The 17051-nt window shown below is 38.9% G+C and overlaps 1 pseudogene; it reads left to right on the top strand.

Moving 5' to 3' along the window:
- The first annotated feature begins 11729 nt into the window (after positions 1 to 11729).
- LOC120610906 (uncharacterized) lies at positions 11730 to 11848 on the top strand (annotated as a pseudogene).
- Positions 11849 to 17051: the final 5203 nt, after the last annotated feature.

Below are 17051 nucleotides of genomic sequence, written 5' to 3'. Positions count from 1 at the left end.
GGTTCCTACAAAGGAGACACGCCTTAAGCCAGCCCAAGAGTCCTGTGAGAGCAGGAACCCGCCAGAAGGAAATTTCACTAGAAATTGCAGAAATCCTGGCAAGAATGTGCAGTGGGAGGCTTGAGTTAACATCTGGGTCGCATTTAAACGTTTGGAAAGGATCAGAATATGGTAAGGCAAAATATGGTAAGACTACTTGATAGAAAGATGGCCTCATCCCCAGAAAACGTACAGTCTCATTAGAGAGCCTGTAAGCAAAGGCAAGTAATATATTAACAGTAGTTTACTTCATATATTGAAGCATGAGAAGAGCCATTGAATACTCAAGCAAATTAAATAATATCAAAAATGTTGAGAGTATTGCACCTTACTTTAGTTTTTCAGCTAACAGAAAAGTGGCAAAAACTAGACAGAATTACCAAATATGTTTCAGTGGTTCTGCATTTGAACTTTCAACATGAAGGGTTACAATAAGATTACAGTGTCATGGTCACACTTCTCTGTGTGCAGAAAACCACAGTGCCAAATACTTTTTCTTCACAAGAAAAAGAAGCGCTGACCAATCAAATTTGGAACATACTTGCTCTTAATACCCATCAGATTTTCTTTCTTATTGGCTAAATTCAGTGGTTCCCAGCAATCAAGATCAGCCAAATTGATTAGGGGCAGCCTGAAGTGTAAAAAGCATTGGCCCAGGAGTCAGACCCCTCTGGATTTTAGTCTCAACCTGGACTCTCAAGCTGTGTGCCCAGGGAACACTGTTAAACCTCTCTGTGACTCATCTGGAAATTAACATGACTGCAAGGACTTTAGCACTATCATTCTGTGATATCTACGAATATGTTACTATCTTCATGCTTAAAATATTGCTGCTGGTGGTGTTATTTGTTATCGCCAGAAGAACCTACACACATTACAGAGTAAGAGACATACAGCAAATCCCATTTTTACCGGTGAGACCATGGAAGCTAAAGTCCAGAAGCAATCTCTACCAGTAAAGACACTTAAGCAGAAAGGAGGGATTTATTGACTTTGAATTAGAAAGTCCACGGATAGGCAAGTTTTTCAGGCGCACGTCCCTCTAGATTTGAGTTTTGTGGGAGTCTAACCGGCACCGGATGCTGCAAAATCTAGCCCTTCGAGCAGCAACATAGAAGTAAAGGTGGGAACATTTACATGGCCCCAGGGGTTCCTATGCCAGTGGCCCCTAGCCTTTTGGGCACCAGGGACCAGTTTCGTGGAAGATAATTTTTCCGTGGACCTGGGTGGGGGATGATGGTTTCGGGATGACTCCAGTGCATTTATTGTGCACTTTTATTTCTATTATTATTACATTGTAAAATATAATGAAATAATTGTACAACTCAGCATATTGCAGAATCAGTGTGAGCCCTGAGTTTGTTTTCCTGCAACTAGGCGGTCCCATCTGGGGGGCGACACCTGAAGTGTGTTGCTTATGTTTAGTCTACTCTGTAATCTTGTTTCGGTTGCTGTCGCTGCAGAAAACCCTGCTTCACAAAGATAGGATGTTGGAAATGGAAGCCGGCTTTTCCGTGCTTTTGTGGCCATCTCAGGATATTCTGCCTCGACTTTAATCCTCAACGTATGGAGATTTGAAGTTGTCTCAAACATTCTTTCAAGGCCACTGTCATTTGCGATCCTTTTCTAGCACGAACAAAGTCGATTCCCCCGGCTTATTCACAAACGGGTCGCAGATCCGTTCCCTCCCAGTTCGGGGTCTTTTGTGGTTGGGAAGTGATGCTCACACTCTTTAGAAAGCTGGGGTAGGTGATCATGCACCAGTGGGAGGAAGAAGGCCCCGGCTCAGTCTCTTTCAAAATCTCTGCTAAGATTTGAAACATGCAAAAATCCCAGAGTTCACTCATCGCTCCCATCATTCCAGTTAGGCTTTGAACACAACCTCGTTATCTGCTGACTTGAATACAGTTGTCATTCTCCCCTGAAGTGACAGATTGAGTTGGTTAAGCATACGTCACACAAGTAAGCACATTTTGTGACCCATTCAGTGTGACTGAAATGTGCTGCCAATGGTGACTGTTTTTCTAAAAGAAATCTCTGGAGCAGCTCTTGTAACTCAAAAAACCCTGGCCAGTGATCTCCCTTTAGAAAGCCATCTCACTACTGTGTATAAGAGAAGACGTGTGTGCTCTGCGTCCATCTCCTCACAGAGCTGCGAGAACGGACGTGAGTTAAGGGCCTGTACTTTAATGTCCTTGATCATTTTAATCGCACCCTGAAAAAATGTTATTACGTTCACGTGACATTTTCTGGCTAGCCAGCATCTCTCTGTGGATGACACAGTACGTAGACTCACATTCAGAAGCAACCTCTTTGACTTGAGCAGTGAAACCAGAAAGCCGTCCAGTCATGGCAGACGCTCTGTCCATGCATATACCAACACAAAATGACCAGTTCAGTTTTCCTGGTATGTGATCATTCACCGACTTAAATAGTTCTGCAGCTGCGGTATTGGGTGGCAACAAAAGCACACATAACATATCCTCACGCACATCCTCCTGAAAAATATATCACACAAAAGCAAGCATTGCTGCCTTGTTGCAAGGTGACTCATTAATCCTCTCCAACAATTGTGCCTCCGTATCCTCTGTTTCATCAGTTTGTCTAGTTATGGTGCTGGCCGAAAGAGGAACACGTGCCACCTTTGGAACTGCAGCCTCTCCTAGAAGTTCACGACAGACGTCCTTAGCAGCAGGCAGGATCAGCTCTTCACCAATTGTACAGGGCTTCTTAGCTTGAGCAATGAGTTAGCCACTAAGAATGATGCTCTCAGTGCAGACACATGTGATGAAGTAGTAGCCAATAACCGCTTCTGTTCTTCGTGCTCATAATTTTTTTTTTCTTTTGAAAAACTCCAAAGGCTTGTTGTCTTTTAATGCAGGGTCCTTGGTCTCCATGTGGCAAAGAAGTTTTCAAGTGTTCATGGCTTCATTGGGTAGCCGCGTATTATATAAAGCAGGCTTGGAGAAGGTGAATCACCGGTTGCGATGAACCCATAACTTGAGTAGGACTCTTGATATTTCCTTTTAAATGCAGCTTCCTTTTTGTTGGCAGCCTTGGAGTCTTCTGCTGTCTCATCGTTGGGTCTTTACTCCTTTTCAAAGAAGCTCTCCAGTGACATTTGTTTTTCACTCATTTTGGCTAGGGTTAGCGTGTGGGCTTACCAAAACTGAGACAAGTACACAGTGTAGGAAAGAGGCATGGGCAGAAGTAGTAAATAAAATAATCAGCAGGCCACACGTAGACTAAGTGTCGGATTCTGACTTAAAGTCTGCCACCAGATGCAGCTGTACAATTGAAGTACATCAGCTCACATGCCACTATAAAGCCTGCTATCAGATGCAGCTTAATTGTCACTTGCCATTCACTGATATGGTTTTGACATGAATCAGCAAGCAATTGATTTATTATGGTCTCTGTGTAGTCAAACTTCTCTGCTAATGTTAATCTGTATTTGCAGCTGCTCCCCAGCGCTAGCATAACCGCCTCAGCTCCACCTCGGATCATCAGGTATTAGATTCTCATGAGGAGCGAGCAGGCTAGACTCCTCGTATGGGTAGTTCACAGTAGGGTTTGTGCTCCTATGAGAATCCAATGCCTGTACCGGTCCTATGCCACTGTTACCAAACCACATAATGCATTGGCTTCCTAAATGGGAAGTTCTGGGATTAGATGGCTGATTCACAGGGACTTCGAATTCAGAAATGGCCCCATGCCATGGATGAAGGCTGAAAATGTCAAATCCTAGAAAACTTAGCATTCCCATGTGTGATATTAAATTAACGCTGGCAGCGAGCTGCACTTTTTTTTTTTCTGAACAGGAAAAGGGTACCCTGGAGGCCCTAGATGGTGAAATAAAGTAAGCAAAAGCAATAAAACAGAACAATTGGAAAAGAAAGAAAATGTCATTTGTAGATTATACAATAACATCATAAAAAATCCAAAAGAATCAGCTCATACATTATTAGGACAGTAAGAAATTTTTAGCAAGGTTTCTAGGATACTAAGTCAATAAAGAAAAATCAATGGCATTTCTATACCAAAAAGCAAACAATTAGAAACATGACACTGTAAGTGATAGCATCAATAATATTAAATACCTAGAACTAAATTATTTTTAAAAGATACAAGACCTCTACAGGGAAAATTATAAAACTATATTGAGGTATCATAAAGAAGACCTGATTTAAATGGGAAGATATATCATATTCATGAACTGAAAGACTCAACAGAGTTTAGGAGTTTGGTTTGACAAGCTGATTTTAAAACACAAATGGTAATGCAAAGGGCCAAAAATATCCAAGACAATCTTGAATAAGAAGAAAAATGTCAAAGGATTCGCTCTAACAGATATCAAGATATGTTGACATCAAAGCCACAGTGATTAAAACAGTGTGGAATTGATACAGTAATAATGAAACCAATAGATAAGAAAAGAACATTCTATAAAAGGACCCACACATATGTGAACCTTGATTTAGACAGAATTGGCAATACAGAGCGTGGAGAAAGGACACTATTTTTAATAATGATGCTGAAACACTTGTGGGAAAAATGAAATTGTACCAGGAAGAGTGTTGACCTCATTGGTAAGAAGAAAAGTGCAATTTAAAAATCACAAAGAAATGCCGCTACATACTCATCAGGATGGTTAAACTGTAAACATCTGAATACTAAGTATCTGTGAGAGTGTGAGGCAATAGGCATTCCTGTGTACTGTTGATGGGAATATAAACTGGTTCAATCACTGTGGAACACTGATTGGCATGACCCATTAAAGAGGAAGAAATGCAAAGCCTGTAACCCAGATACTCAATTCCACTCCAGGTTAATAGCCTGGAATGTGTGCCTATGAGCACGAGCACACACAGAGAAGCACATGCATGGTTTGTAATATCCAGAAGCTGGAAACAACCTAAACATCCAGCAGGAACAGGATGAATTTTTTAAAGTGTGATACAGTTTTATAATACTATGTAGCAACGGATATGAACAAACTAGCGACAGACGACGTGAGTGGATGTTCAAAACCGTCAAGAAGTAAGACAACAAAAATATACACTGTGAAATTACATTTTAACGTTGAAAATAGGCAAAACTTAAAGCATACTGTGTAGGATGCTTACAAAGGTCGTAAAGTTATAAAGAAAAGCAAGGATATGATTGCTGTAAAAGTAAGGAAGGCAAGAAGAAAAAACACGGTGGAGCAAGGGAGTTCTGGGATGGCCAACGTTCTGTAAGAGCTGTCCAGTAGGACTTTCTATGGTGACGGGCATTTTCTATATCTGAGCTGGCCAGTACTGCAGCTGTTAGTCATCCGTGGCTATTGAGTACTTGACATGAGAAGCTGAATTTTAGTTTCATTTCATTTTAATTAATTAAAATTAAAATTGAAATAGCCACATGCAGCCAGGGACTACTGTATGGGACAGTGCAGTATCTAGTTTGTATCAATCAAGGTTCCAATAGGAAACAGAAGGTTCATTTAAAAGAGGGCAACTTGAAGAGGGTTCATGTATAAGACAATAATTACAAAGGTGCAGGTAGATATAGGGGAACCACAATAGACGATTTCGCATCCTGGGGCTGATGGCAGCCAAGCTGTTACCACTGCTAGTCCTGAAGGGACACGGGGAAGGTGTAGTCCCTGGAATTTGGAAGGACAGAAAATTAAGCAGATTCTTTCATGTTAAGAACAACGGAAAGGCAGCCACCCGGAGAAGATCTCGCATTAGGAGCCAAGGGAAAAGATGCCCTCCTTTCCTCCATCAGCTCACCCGCAGGGGCTCACATCAGCCAGACCCAAGAGAGAGTCAGAGGGCAAAGTGTTAGCAGGTCGCGCAGGTCTGCCTCCACAGCCTCTAGAAGGTGAGGAGTACGTATGAGGGGACAAATGAAAGAGAGCCGGCACATGGATCTGTCTGCCTCATTATTATTTATTACACTGTACCTTTATGTATTATTCTCTTTTCCATATGGGATTGTAGTTTACCAAATAAATAAATTAATTAAAAGACACAGAAAGGAAGGAGGAGAGGGAAGGATTAAAGGAGCGAAGGAAAAGAGGAAAGATATACTGTACCCACCACACGTTGCCTGACATAGCAGTCAAAGCCAAACACTGAAGTTGCTCTTGAGGATTCTCTCTAGCATGAACCATTAAAACTGACCCACTGCTCTCCTCCAACCTGCCTAGAATAACGAGACATGAAAAATAGACCTCATGGAGATGTCTATTTTATGATGACAGGGAGACATCGATCTAGATTTGTCCCCCAATAGTAAGTAGAGTGTGCTTCTTACGAGTGAGGATTCTAGAGCTAGACTCCCAGTGTCCAAATTCTGGCTCTATTGGCTCTATGACTTAATCATAGGGTTGTAATGAGGATTAAACAAGTTCATAAATGTAACTTACTTGATATCATGCATGGTGTATAGTAAGTGCTATATAAAAGCTGGCTTCAAAAAAATAAAGCCTTTCTCCTCTGACCCTATTGGTATTATGCTTTCATATGTATATATTTTTGCTAACATCTTCCTGTTTGGTTTCTTATTATAAGAGCAACAAAAGCTCGCTGCAAAGAACTCAGAAAAGACAGAGAAACAAAAGGCACTTTAAACAATCCATGATCTCCCTCCTCCAGAGAAACCCATTACTAACTATATTTGCTCAATCTGTATATGTTCATTTACAAAAACTAGGTCTACTTTGCATACTACTTGGTAATATGCCTTTTTCTAAAAAAAAAAAAAATTAATAATATATTGGGAACATCTTTCCATATCTAGAAATATATTTCTGTAGTATCATTTTTGTTGCCATAGGTATTCTGCTAAATGTGTATTTCATTATTACCCTTGCCTATTCTCTGCTGCTGGACATAGTGTCCATTTTTGTTTTGCTGTTTCATACTTTTGTTTGTTTTCGCTATTATAGATGGCACTGTGATGAACATCCTTCAAGCTCATGTCTTGTGCACATCCATGATAATTTCCTTTGGATAAATCCTCAGAAGTAAAATTACTAGATCAAAAGCTATGTTGAACTTTCAGGCTTTTGGTGAATATGCTTCAATTAATCTCCAGAAGTATATATTCATATATTCCTTATCCTCCTTGAAAGCACTGAGTATTATTAGTGTTTTGTTTGCAATTTTTCTGCAATACTCTCTAAGTTCCCCAAATTTAATGACATCTTTGATGTAGAATGCACAATAAAAACATGTGTGATTTCCAGGAATTATTTGCCTTCACCCCTTGACCCCTGATCCTTAATCTTAACTTGGCCTCAAGGACTTCCTTGAGTTCTTTGTTGTTTACAACTGGAGACTCTGTGTCATATTCTGATTTGGCTGGTTTTGCGTAGAGCTCCCAGATATTTTTGGTCATTATTTAGGTTTTAGGATCTACTGCTTCTTTTTAAATCAAAGTTTATTTTGCCTCCCCATGGGCACTTCTAAGAAGAGGGAATTTCTTGGAAAAGGAGAGAGAAGCCCCCTTAGAATAAGAGAAGGCAGTGGCTGCCAGCTGTTGTGGACCTCCCCCGAGAAATAAATATCTTGTACATTTTCAAACGAAAAAAGTTTGTTTTAATATAAATAAGTATGTTGACTATCTTCCTAGTTTAGAGCAAGACAGATGATATGATTGTCAACGACATGCCTTGAAACCAAATTTGAAATCTTCCAACACTCTTTACTGTGGTGTTTATACAATTATTCAGCACTTACTCATCACCTACTAGATTCCGGTTCTACGTGCTAAGGAGAGAAAGATGAATGGTAACCATCCCAGCCCTAGAGGAGCTTGGGCTGAAGAGGATGCAGGTAGGTAAACAGATAAATTGCAATGTAATGTGAAATGTGCTATTAAAACATGTTTATCACATATCACAATAGAACAAATTGCTATGTGGGGAAAATTAGATTATGTAACCTTTGGTTCATTCATTTATTTCTGTAATTGTTAATAGAGCCAAGCCCTGTACTTTTTTTTAAAAAAAATGTATTGTTTTTATTGTAACAAAGTAATACATACTCATTTCAGAAAGATCAGAAAATGCAGACAAGTTTTTTAAAAAGATACTTTTAAACTGTATTCCTATCAACTTTATCAACCTTGAGCCCCCATTAACACTTTAGTATTTTAAGTTTTTTATTTTTATAACAAAAACGGGATCAAAACATACATGTTTTATAATGTTTTTTCATTTAATATGTCATGAACATATCTCAAAAGATATTTCTCTCACATCATTTTAAATGGTTACATATTATTCTACTACATGGATATTCTATTGCTTATTTTAGCAATCTGCTGTTTTTAGACATTTACACTGTTTCTATCTTTTTATAATTACTAACAATATTGCAAAGGATTTCTGTTGTTGTTGCTAAATATCAGTGCTCATTCTTATTTCCTTACCACAAATTCCAAGAAGTGAAATCATGTAACATTTGAAATGTTTCACTTGTAGTTAAATTTAGAGACAATGGCTCTAGTAGATATCTCCTAACTCAGGTGCTTTTTGTGGTCTTGGGTTTTAGTGCTAGTTGCTGTAGATTAAACTTGATCAAAGGGACATGTACTGTGAGCCACCAGTCAATGGCTTTTAGCCCTGCAGCAAGCTGGAGGTGTCACCTTGCTATAAAACACAGGATGATTAGTTCTGAAATGTCATGTCTTCTTGAAACCTGATTGACAGGCTGCCTGCTATAACTTGCAGACTACCTCCCAGTTGTTTTTCTGCTTGTTTATTTTTGTGGAATATTTTTTTCTGATATTGATATTTGTATCTCAAACTATTTTAGTTCACCTTTCGCATGGTTCTGTTCGGGCCACATTTAGCTGTGGCTTGTCAAAACAATGGGTATTTTTCCTGCTACAAACTTGTACTTGACCTTGGTCGACTCCAAGCTGATGGCTAGCCTGTTAACCCTGCTCAAATAAAGAGGGTTTGCTCTCTGAGGCTTATATTTTTATTCAAGAAAATGAGAAGCAGGATAATGAGTTGGGATATTCTTTCGATGATCAATGATGAGCCAGAGCCCCTGTGGCAGGTCCTATGTGGACATAATGGGACGATTCCAACACACCCTCCTTGAAAGCACTGAGTATTATTATTGTTTTGTTTGCAATTTTTCTGCAATACTCTCTAAGCCTGCTGTGTTGGAATCGTCCCATTATGTCCACATAGGACCTGCCACAGGGGCTCTGGCTCATCATTGCTTAGCTCTTCTGATTTCCAGGGTGCCCCAATTTATCAAATATTGGAAACGACTCAGCAGTCAGATTACAGCAAACTAAAAGACATGGTCCCCAAGATTATACTCCAAGAGTTTCACTAGGCCCTCTTAAGTCACCAGTTTCTAGACTAAGTCCGAGCAATGGCCAACTTTATTTCTCTCTTCAACACTTTGAAAAGTGAATTCCAACTATATGACAGATGAATACTATTCAAAACTATGAAGACGACAAAAAGATCAGTGGCTGCCAAGAAAGGGATGAAAAGGTAGAGCACAGGGAATTTTTAGCACAATGAAATTATTTTGTATACTACTGTGATGGCAGATATGTGACATTATACATTTGCTCAAACCCATAGAATGTACAACACCAAGAGTAAACCTTAACATAAACTATGGACTCTGGGAGATAATGATATGCTACTGTAGATTCATTAATTGTGCCACTCTGTTAGAGGATGTTGATAATGGGGGAGGGAACGTATGAGTGGGGGCAGGGCATATATGGGAACTCTCTGTACCTTCCTCTAGATCTTGCTAGGAACCTAAAACTGCTCATAAAAAATAAAATCTAAAACAAACACACAAAAAAGTAGATGACAGAAAAGATAGAGTTGCCTAATCAGCATTGTTACTTTAATTTCTCAAGAATAATTTTTGAAAGCAAGTTGTGACTTCAGACTCATGAATGAGTAGATCAGTCAAATGGCATTTGCTCTTGTCATGATTATGCCACAATCTGAGTCATCACTTTATATAATTTTGCATTAACAATAAGCAAGAAAAAAGAATATTGATTCTATTTCTTCTGTCCCCTGGAAAATACAAGTTTTGTAGTGAAGTTATAAAGTAATTAGAAGAGCTATTTCATTAGTTTTTTCAATTGTGGACTAAGTGTTTAGGTTACTTTTTCCTGTTGTGACCCAAATGATGTATCTCGTTGCAATCCTGGTTTCTTTCTAGCTAATCTACCTATCTTGAATCATTTTGTTTTGAACAGAGGGTGTTCTAAATGTTCTAACTTGTAGACTTTTGTAAGTATTATTTACAAATCCTTTGCTATACAGTCTTAACAAAATGCGTATAGAACTACAAGGAGCTAGAACTTTCTTGTTTTGAGCAATCCATGCTGCTTAATTCAGTATAACTCGACTGATTTTAATGCACCAAATATTTATTGAGTGCCTATTCTGGATTTAAACTGTGCTAGGCTCTGTAGGGAAAAGCAAGAAATATTAAAAAAGGGTTCCCATCTTTAAAAAAAAAAAAAGGAAAGAAAGAAAGAAAGAAAGAAAGAAAGAAAGAAAGAAAGAAAGAAAGAAAGAAAGAAAGGCAATGTCGTTGAAAAGACACACACCCATGAAACAATTCGATCATATTATTAGTCATACATGATAAATAGCATTCATTCACTCAACAAAAATATTTGAATGCTTTCCATGGACCCGTACTCAGTAGGAACTGGGGGGTACATAGTTAAGTGAAATAAAATTTCTGCCTGAATTCAAGGTACCTACAGCAAAATGGGAAAAAGTCAGACAAGTGAACAACAGTTACATCGCACTATAAAAAGGGATGATTACAGCAGATGTGGGACCAAGAGGTGGAGGTGGGGTCTGAGAGGGTTACAGAAAGTTTCATGGAGAAAAATGACTCAAGGAGACCCTACTAAAAGGAACCAGGGATCTCTGGGGAAATGGCCCATCTAGGTCTAGAACAGGGAAGGTGGAAGGTGAGCTTGGGAGATGAGGGCACAAAGCTTGCTTATGCGGTATGTCTAACAAAGTACATTGTTTTAATAACAGTCATGTATGAAACAGACAAGAGCACTAAGCAATAAGGAAGTTGCAAATTAATAATGGGACAGAATACTAGGAAATTTTCAGGGAGAAGCCTGGAGAGTGAGAACTCTGTCGAACCTTAGAAGATACCTAGGATTTGAGAAAGCAGCATGTAAACTGGTATAATATTCTGGGGGAAATTTTGGTAATCTTTTTTTTAAGAAATGAAGTGCATATCCTGTGACCTATAATCCCACTTCTAGGAATTTATTGAATAGAAATAATTGCATGGGTAGAAAAAAGGTTCATGTACAGGAACATTTATCACAAAGGAAGAAAGACAAAGAACTTTCCTATCCTATTTTGTGTACTTTGTTAGGTGGCGGGTTTATGGTTGTTACTTATTTTCATTTTAGTTTTCCAAATACAAATTTTAAACAAAGAAAAGCATGGAAATACTAAAAATAAAGTTGCTATGCTAGATTCCAAATGCAAGTTTTAAAAGCACCCCTTTCCTAATTTGGGGGATAGTGATGATTTAAAAACCAAAAAACATACACAAGAAAAATAATTAATAGAGAGTTAAACCTTTCAATGTCCTTTGGACCACCCCTTGATAAAAGTTTGGGAGTATGTTGGCTTCAATTAAGAAATTAAGAAAACAGTCTACGGCCACGCCACTCTGAACAAGCCCAATCTCATCTGATCTCGGAAGTTAAGCAGGGTCAGGCCTGGTTAGTACTTGGATGGGAGACCACCTAGGAAGACCAGGTGCTGTAGGTGAAAAAAACAAAAATAAAAAATAAGGGATTGTAAACTGACAAGGTCCTTGCAATCTCTGAGGTCAACCAAGGGTTGCCTTGCTCCCCCTCCCCCGCAAAAAAGGGAAAAAGAAATTAAGAAAACAAAATAAAACAAAAAATAATAAACAGACAAAAGAAAAAAGAAATTGAGAGAACAGGTTAACAGTAATTATTCATACTGATAACACGGTGATGTTCACGTAGAAGGGGAAACTAATGCCTTGTTAAATGTATCCTGAACTCCATAATCTAAAGCAGAGCCCACATTTGCAAGTGTCTTCTTGGTATGAGGGGCTCTGTTTGTGATCCTATGGCATGTGTTCTTAGTGTGAAACCAGCATGACTGAAGGAAGGTCCCATTAGGACTACCCCAAAACACTGAGTCCAGAGTCCAGCAGACAAAGACTTAGATGGACATTATTCAGTATTATGATGTCTAAGATTTGCTTTTTAAAATCCTGGAAATGGGGGAGGAGGTGACAGTGTAAACGAGGTTGGCAGTATATTGATAATTATTAAAGCCGGGTAAAGGGTACATGGGTTCATTTAAAATTCTATGTTTGTATATGTTTAGAATTTTCGGTAATAAAATGTTGTTGTTTTTTAATGTATAACTAAGATCATTCAGCTAGAAGTCAACAAATCTTGGTTATTAATCAGATATCTGATTCTGGCTTGCTGACCAAATTGAGCCAAGAAAACTTTCTGCACCCCAGTTTTCATCTGTAATCTAGGGATGATCTCTAATGTCCACTAACCTCTTCATTTCCAAGTAGATGTCTTACTTTGGTTTGGAGTAGTTTTTTTCTAAAGGCTAAAATAGGGTTCAATTTTTAACTCTTTGATGCTAAATTAAGACAGTCCCACCTTACCTGTAGTTTTAATTGTCTTCAAATTAATTCAGCATTGAAAGACTAAAGAAACCACTGTCTGAACTCCGAGGATCATTTTTCACCTGCAGTTCAGTCCTGGCTGTGCTTGGGTTTGCCTATAGTCATTTCTAATATTGAGCATCCTTGCTTACAGTCAGACAGAGACATCTTTGAATTTTGGAAGGAATTCATCAATAAGAATATATATTTGGTCCCAGATCTATCCACTCAGGAGATTTAATTTTTTTTCTAAAAACCCAGCTCATTAGTAAAGAATTAGACTTTTTAGGTGCAAGTTTTTAGCAAAATAAAGGAGAGTACTACCTTCTGGGAACACCAGAATTTCCTGGCCTGGCAAATAGAAGGGCAGGTTTCCTGGATTCTGTGCATTTGAGTCGAAGGTTGCTAGGCTCTACTCCTGTTGAATTAAGATCTCTGCAGGTAGGGCTCGAGAATTAGTATTTATAAACCAGTCCTAAGGCGTTTTGAGGCAAATGCCTTAGTTCCCAAACTGGCCTGATAAGAATCACCTGAGAATGCTTGTTTAAAACACTTTTACCTGGATCTCACCCCAGGCTCACTCTCAGGACCTCCAAGAAAAGGGGCTGATACTTTAGATTTGTAATAAGAATGGCAGATGAATCTTAAAAGATGAACGTTTAGTAAATATTGCAGAGTTGAATGTCATAGTTAACTCTAAAAATTCTCTATACCAGGCTAGAAAAACACAATTGCAGTTAACCGATAACTGATACATAGAACATCCAGATGTGGAGATATGGCAATAGTCCCTAGTTTTTCTGTCCTGTCGTTTAAATTCAGCTCTGTAGTTTGAAGTTCCAGCCCATCCCTTAAAAATTGTTGTCCTTAACCCCCAGGCTCATGATGGCTTCATCTCTAATGCCAGCTATTAAATCTGTGATGCCAACTCTCTCTCTTTCCCTTAGAGAGACCCCCCCAAACCCCTGCTTTGTAAAGATGTCAGGTGGTGGACCTTGCCCTGTTCTGGGGATTGTCTGGATTTCTTCTAAGAGTACTGCCCTACCACCACTGACTGAGCAGACACATAAAAGATGACTGTTGTCTTTACTGCTTCAAGTTCAGTAAAAAGTCCCAATTACTTTATAGCAGCCCTGTGGGAACGAGGGTGTTCTCTGCCCAGTTAAGCCTGAGATATACTGGGTTTAAAGAACATAAACAGAGCCAAATAAAATATTGTCCATCATAAATATACCAGAGGGAGAAAAAGAATGCAAAAATCCCCAAACTTAACTACCAAATCCATTTTTCATAGACCATCTCATGAGACTAATTATTCTGCAGAACATACTTTGGAGAAGTATAATTTTTTTTCCCCCTTAGTCATCTTGGAGGCTTTGATTCAAATGATCTGTATGTCTCTTTAGTAGTGAGGTCCAGAAAACAATACCTGTGTCGGAAATGGGCGAACCTGGATTACAGGGAATGGAAGGATGGCCTCAGGCTTCCCACACCATCAGTTCCTTTTTCAACAACAGATTGTCCTGTTTGATTTTTCAGCTACAAAGCTGTTCTGCTAACCAAGGCACGCTTCTTTACCTACCAGCACCTTTTTCAGCTCTCCATGTATTCCACAGATTATTTCCCTCGTGTTTGTACCATTCCTTCTGTAGATGCACCAGCCTGGGTGGTGAGTCAAAGAACTGGCAATGGGCGTCGGTGCGTGGTTTTCGAGCAGCTCTGCAAAGCACGTTTAGCAGAATAGCTAGTCTTGTGTGCCCGTCTCTATATGTTGGCTATGCATTTTTTTATGGCAGGAACCTTGCCTAATGTACCTCCATGGTGTCTAGCACAGTTCTTGACCTGGCAGGTATTAATATTGCTGAGAGAATGTACCAAAAATTATGCACAAACTAAATTAAAACTTGGACACTCTCCAAAGTTAAGGCCATAATCTACTTTTTTCATCAGAGTTCTGTCTGTACTCGAATAATTGGAATAATTAGCACCTTCACTTTCAAGATAAATTCTAGGGTATTTTGTCCTCTAATCTCCAGATTGTTTTTGATTTTTTAAGAAACTCTATAACCAAATGTGAGACCTTGCCCTAGGTAACATTTATAACTTTTATTCCAAGCTTCTTGCATTATATAACTTTTGCATGGGCAATTCCAGATCTGGTTTTTTTTTTTTATTGCTCACTCCACTGGGAATTCTCCCAATATTTTCTATGGTTTCATCATGTTCTTTTTAACTCGTCCAGCTATTTGACAGTTGTTTTTCTTCGAAGATTATGTTTGGAAAAGGCCTGAATTGGGAGGACACTTTCTTTTCTTCTAATCTAATTTGCATTGCTAAGGTTAAACACATTACAACCAGATTGCCTTACTTAAACAACACATGTATACATAAAAAAAGGCATGTCCTTTCTTGATCCAAAGTTTTATAATTCACCCACTTGCCAACTTCCCAAAAGATTCAGCTGAAACCGATCAGTTTATTTCTATGATGACTCGGTGTATCTTGTTCTCTATCACTAACTTTCTTCCTTTTCTTTCTCTTCTATCATGCAAAACAAACGCAGACACACTCTGGGTTCACTCTGTATCTCTACTCCTCAAGTGGACTATAGATGACTTTGGGGAGCACGTGAAAGACAAGAGATCTACAATCTTAATCATCTTTCATAACTTTCCACTCCCTTTACTAGAATTTTCCCTAAGGATTTTTTTTCCCTCCTTTTTTAATGTAGAAAATTACAGAACACTTATTTTAGTATGTGCCTCTCAAAGATAAGAACATTTAGTAAACATAACCTCACCACCATTACTACATCAAAAAAAGGAACAATGATTTCATGATAGCAAATATCCAGGCACTGTTCCCTATTTCCAATTGTTTCATAAGGTCAAATGTTTATTGAATTTTAAAATTCAATTCTAAATAAATTTCATGTGTTGTGATTGGTTAATATGTCTTCTAAGTCTCTTTTAAGTGTACAGGTTTCCTCTCCATCTCTTGATTTCCTTACGAGTTATTAATGAAACTCAGTTGTTTGTCCAGTAGCATTTCCCAAAGCTGAATTTTTATGAACAAATTCTTATGGTGCAATTTAACATCCACAGGTTTCTAGAATATAGCTGTTGGTATGTTTGATTATCTTTACACTTTTAAGTCACCAGGTAACTTGAATGTATTAAGATAAATCATATCTGCTCTTTTCTCGGAATACCCCAGATAGTTTTCCAGATAACCTTTCCATTCAGTAAGTTCTCTATCGTAAATTTCCAGTTACTTTTTTAGGGCGAGCACGCACAAACAATAGAAAAAGTAGAAAAAAAGAACTGGGGGATTTATTTCCTCTAACATCCATTAGAGGGCGACATTTGCCTTACTATTTTATTTCCCTTAATAAGTTTTCAATTGCGTCCAATTTGTTTTCATATTTTTGACAAGTTGAACCTCATTACCCACTTTGACTTATTATCTCAATTCTATAAGATATAGTTACACTTTTTAATTAGATCTCAGCCAACGTGTGTCTTTCATATTACTTTACTTCCATCCTTTAACTCCGTTCCCAATTCTAACCAGGGGGCGGCGATATTGCATAAATAAAGACTCGCAAGTAGGAAAAATTAAGCCCAACTGCCGAAGAAAAAGGAGTTGCATGGGGAAAGGACCATTAATTTAAGAAGGAAGGAGACAAATTAGATATCTCTAGTTCGTATCCAACTCACGGCCCAAGGTCATAACTGTGTAAGATTCAATACAAAGGAGCCATTCAGAAGCGTGGAGGCTGACTTGGGGAAAACGCGTGCACAATCTCCTTGATTTTGTGGTGCCACTGGAGGAGGCACATGCACGTTCGTGCACGTGTGTGAATAGTTACAGGACAGCGGCGGGACCGAGGAGACTAGGCGTGAAATCTGCTAGAACCAATAGCGCTCTGACTGACCGCCTGTGAACGCACACTCTGAGACAGGTTTACAACAACGCAGCCTGGAGGTCAGCTCCATTCCTTTCACCCTGTAAGAAACCAAGTCCTGAGGGGGGAGCATATCGCTCACCCCTGGGCCCACCGTTAGGTAGGTGGTGTATTCAAGTGTTCTGAGCTCAGGTCAGTGCTGGGGACATTTCTCACCTTCGCATTCTTCCTGTTAATAACTCCACACACACACACACACACACACACACACACACACACACTCGAACACGCGCACTTCGGACAAAAATGTTCCACCTGACAGCAAGCAGTATTGTACAGATAGATGTAACAGGGGAGTCACGGACTTTTGAGAATCTGATCCGTTAGGACTCTCTCCCCCGAGT

The sequence above is a fragment of the Pteropus medius genome, unplaced genomic scaffold (genome assembly GCF_902729225.1).
Source record: "Pteropus medius unplaced genomic scaffold, Ma_sr-lr_union100, whole genome shotgun sequence".
In the NCBI taxonomy this organism is placed as follows: Eukaryota; Metazoa; Chordata; class Mammalia; order Chiroptera; family Pteropodidae; genus Pteropus; species Pteropus medius.
Note: the sequence above shows the minus strand (reverse complement) of the source record. Positions and strands in the feature narration are given on the sequence as shown.